Genomic DNA, 5,291 nt, shown 5'->3' with positions numbered 1-5,291 from the left:
AAAGTCTGGAGGGTATAATTTTGGTATGCAGGTTAGTGAAAAGAATGGCATAATGGTCTTTTTTTATAAAATGAGTTGATAATGTTTTGCAGGAAACCAGCTGTTGAAAAGTATGTTGAAACATAACCAAATAGAGGTTGTGCAAGAAACAAAACCATTAGACGAGAAATGATGACTGTCACCGAACACCCTAGACAACATGATGCAGTTTTGGGCTTTCTTTGTATTAATGTAACTTTGATATCGCACGAGTTAGTTATGAGTGTAATGACTTTATTGATCTTACTATGGTACACTACAAGTCAGTTGTGACTTTTATCGATATAACATGATGTATGTTTGAACTTGAAACCAATTGACCAAAATAGCCAGAAGATGAAATGAATTCAACAAACCGGCATGTACGTATAAGTAGTAATAGTATTAAAAACAACCAATATTTCTTTAGTTTGAATTAATAAGTACAATGTAAAGAATGGCGATATCATGTATCACAACTATATTTAAACATTATTTACATCTAACTAGCCGAACGAACACAACTGCTGGGTCGACAACCCCGACATCGATGTAGTTGTAGGCTTTTTCCTGGGCCTCCAGTAATCATCCGGGGACTCATTACGAAGCAGTTGATTTGGTTGTACAAGTGGCAATGTATTACCCTCATGAGGGAAAGTTACCATAATAAATTCCTCATTGACCTCGTTATACGAATGCCTATAATTCTTGGGTGGAGTCATGAGGACAACATGCTTTTTTCTATCCAGCTGATCTTGAACATAAAACACCTGGCGTGCTTGCGAGGCCAATATGAACGGATCATCCTTGTGGCCAAATTTGTTTAGGTCGACCGACGTGTAACCAAGAATATCATTTTTGACATGTTTACGGTCAACCCATTGGTACATGAAGACCGGAATTCTTTTAGTATGATAATCTAGGACCCATATCTTTTGCAAAACCACAAAATAAAAGTTTTGTCCATACGTCACCACGTCTTTTTTGATGTGCATGTCATCCGCCTCTACACCAACCCCGCTGTTCTGGTAAACTCTACCATCATGAGATTTTGTACGAAATTCAAAACCATTGATGTCGTACGAGTCGTATTTGTAAACGTTGCGGTGTGCTCCGTGTGCAATCCACTTTACGGTTTTCGGTTCTGGGGAGCCCGCTAGCTCTCTTTCATATATAATTTAGAGTATATATGTTAGTAATACTTACTCGATATACGACGCTATTTTATGCGTATTCTGCAGCACATAGAAATGTGCTCTCTTGAAAAGATCAAGAGAAACTTCAACTGATTTAACACATGTGACAGGAATTGTCTCCCATTATCATCATGCTTATCATGTGGAATACCAACAGTACTCTTGATGTTTTTTTGGTATTCGCTCAGAAACTCGATTGTTTCTTCCGCAATGTTTTCCTCAGCAATGCAACCTTCTGGATAAGTTTTGTTTCGCACATGCCGTTTGATAACCTTCATACACCTTTCAAAGGGATACATCCAACGAAAGCATAGTGGCCCACATAATTTTATCTGTCTTACAAGGTGCAAGGTTAAGTGAACCATGACATCAAAAAATGATGGCGGAAAGTACTTCTCCAGTAGGCACAGTGTAACTATTTGCTCTTCCTGCATCTTATCAAGCTATTCTACAATGATTTCTTTGCTACAAATTGACTTGAAAAAAAAAACATAGCCTGATTATAGCATTTCTCATTGGTTATGGCATGATGGACCGTATTGCAAGGGGCAGAAACTGTTGCATAAGCATGTGATAATCATGTGATTTAAGGCCTTGTAGCTTCCTTTCTTTAAGATTCACCAAACTAGAGAAGTTAGAACAATACCCTAGTGGAGCCTTCAGTTTATACAGTGTTTCAAGAAACATGTCTTTTTCTTGCGCTGATAATGTGAAGCATGCTGCAGGCAGTTCTGTATTGTTGCCTTTTGCTTTCGATTGCAACTCCTTTATAATCCCTAAAAACTCCAAATCCTTTCTAGCTGCCAATCTGTCTTTTGTCCTACCGGGAATGTTCAGCAACGTCCCGACAATACTTTCTGCCACATTCTTTTCAACATGCATCAAATAAATACAATATTGGACAGGTAAATACTTCCAATAGCTGAGCCATTGGTACCATATGTTGAACTTCTTCCAATATTGGTGCGGCGTTGTGTTATCCCTTTTCCTCTTACTCCCACTTAGGGATTCAGATCCCTTTCCCCATTCATTGTTATTGTTTTTGACCTCGTCGTATTTCTCTTCCCCTGTCATAGGCTCTTTAGCGGTTCTTATCTCCTCTTTTCCGTTGAACGTCGTTGTTTGTTTTCTGAAAGGGTGGTCATGTGATAAATACCTTCTGTGGGCAGCATAACTCTGCTTCTTTGTGTGATAAAGTCGAACACACTGACTGTCGCCCCGACACACCACACAACCATTGAATACACTGTAAGGTCAACCACATAGTGTACCAAGAGCAGGGTTATCATTAATCGTCCATAACATAACTGCACGTAGTGTAAACATTTCTTGTTTATATGCATCATATGTTGGCTCCCCGACCTCAAATAAAGATGCTAGATCGTCAATTAAAGGCTGTAAAAACACATCAATATTGTTTCCTGGCACTCCGGATATTAATAAGGAAAGCATGATGAATTTTTTTTCATACAAATCCAAGGTGGAAGGTTGTAAATGACTGCTAAAACAGGCCAGACACTGTGGTTTTTGTTGCCTCTATGTACGTCGACCCCATCAGTGCAAATCCCTAGACGAAGATTTCTTGGATCGCTTCCGATGGTATCGGAGTACCTATCATCTATGGCTTTCCATGCTGGTGAATCTGATGGGTGGCGTAAAACACCGGTTTTATTGGTACTCGTGGTGTGCCATGTTAAATTCTCTGATGTGGTCTTTGATTGAAAGAGGCGCTTGAATCGTGGAATAATGGGAAAGTACCACAGTACCTTAGCGGGCGTGTTTATGTAAGTTTTGTAAGTCTTCTCATCCACCTTCCACCTTGACTTGTTACAAACTGGACATGCTTCCAAATCCTTGTAATCCTTATAGTAAATAATACAGTCATTAATACACACATGTATCTTTTCGTATCCTGAGCCCATTGCCTTCATCATCCTTTTACCCTCATACATATTATTTACCATTTCGTTATCTGCAGGTAGCATCTTTTTCAACAGTTTCAGAAGTTCATCAACGAACTTATGAGATACCCCGTGCTTGCTCTTCAAGTTGAGTAGTTGTACTAATGCAGACAACTTGGTGAAGTCAAGATATCCTTTATATAGGGGCTTCTCAGCGTTAACAAGTATTTGTAGAAACTGTTGATACTTCTTGTCGCCTTTGAAATTGTCTTTTGTAGCATTTACTATTTCTACAGTTTCACAGGCATCTGTTGGAATGTTGGTGTCAAAAAACCCAGTATTATTATCATAATTAGTTGGAATGCAGGTGTAGGCAAACCCAGTATTGTTAACATTAGTTGGAATGTTGGTGTCGGTTTCTCCATGTTTTATCCAAGTAGTATAACTCTTATCAATTCCAAACCTCTACAAGTCATGTTCTACATCGTCTACACTAAGAGATACGTGGTTCACACACCGAACACATGGACATGAAATAGAAATTGGTGGTGATGTCTCCTTGCAATTACGAACTGCAAAATGTAGAAATGCCTTAACACCATCTTTATATGCTTTACTGCACCTGTCACCTACTGACATCCAAGACTTATCCATCTTCCAAGAAATTTTTTATTAACTGTGTCATCAACGATACACACACACACACACACACTAATTAACGCCAATAAATGTAACTGACTAATTAAAAGCAAAAATATTTGATACTCACATGAGATTAATGAAGCTGTTTGGTAGGATTTATATTGATGAGAGTTCAATAAATACACTAGCAGATCATTTATTAGGGTTTGGTGAGATTTTATTTGGTTCAATAAATACTAATTGATTTGGGAGTCTTCCAAAAGATAACTCGATTTATTGGCGGGTAAAAATGAAAATTTTCATCATCATCATCATCATCGTACTCAGTATATCCCACCAATAGCAATGCTATGGTAGGGTCTGAGGAGGATAAGATGTAGACAGCCTTACCTCTATCCCATAGGGATAGATAGGCTGCTTCCGGTGAGACCCCCGGCTCGATAGTAGTTTTGCATCAAGCCTTGGACATAAGGCACATAGCACTCAATCATCGGGACACCGGCTGATCGGTGCATGTGCCCTTGTCTTTCGGCTATCAACGCCACCACATGATGCCTGATTAACCTTCCGCCACTTTTAACGTTATTTTCACGAGATTAGTAAAATAACGTCAAAATTAGTGCAATTTTACTTTTGCCCACCCGAGGGTTCACACATATATACATTATATGCGCGCACCGCAAGCAGTAAAAATGAAAATTTTAAACTTCTAAATTTCGTTATATAAATATGAGAAGAGGTTCTATTACGTTCTCAGGGTGTAGCTCAAACGGTTGAGGCGCTTGTGATTAAAAATAGATTGCAAATACCGCGGGTTCGAAACTCTGGAGAGAACATATTTTTATTAATTTTTTATAATAACCTCTTTTCAATGAAATAAATACACTGTGATTTTGAAAACACTCAACCTAAACTACTCATTAAAAGACCTTTAAATCCGTTCAGAAACATAAAAATACATCATAATAGCTGGTCTAAAATCATAACAAAGTTTCTTAGCTTTTAATTACAAAACTAATTAAAAGCCCTAAAAACAACAAGAAGTAAATAAAATACAATATCTTCACTTTTTTTTTCTGATTCAATCAGTGAAGCTACACTCATTGCAAGTTGATCCTCTAATGACTTATTTGCCCTTATCAAAATGGGAATTATGTCTGTACATCTTGTGCACACATCAGATCTTGTGGACGAAACACAATCAGACCATGTAAAGAAATCACATTTTTTGCCCTAAGTTAAAAAATATAGAGTTTAGGGTCAACAATTGTAGATGAATTCCAACTTTATTTTCAATTTCACTAACCTGAGATGCACAATTGTAGAACCTCTGACATGGATTTTTGGTGGTCCTTGATGTTCTTAGAAAGGCTTCTTGACCACAAAAACAATAAACCTGAGATCGATTGTTACTGGATGTTGTGGTCCGTGATGAGGTTTCTTCCATGGTGAAAAAGGAGTTTTTATTGAAAACAAAACTAGATATATAAGTATATATATATATATAGGAGGGTTTAGAAAGGAGTTGTTGCTA

Source organism: Bidens hawaiensis, unplaced genomic scaffold (genome assembly GCF_021521415.1).
Source record: "Bidens hawaiensis isolate Kalapana, Puna unplaced genomic scaffold, B.hawaiensis_p1.1 tig00036464_1, whole genome shotgun sequence".
NCBI lineage: Eukaryota > Viridiplantae > Streptophyta > Magnoliopsida > Asterales > Asteraceae > Bidens > Bidens hawaiensis.
This window is presented reverse-complemented; position numbering follows the sequence as displayed.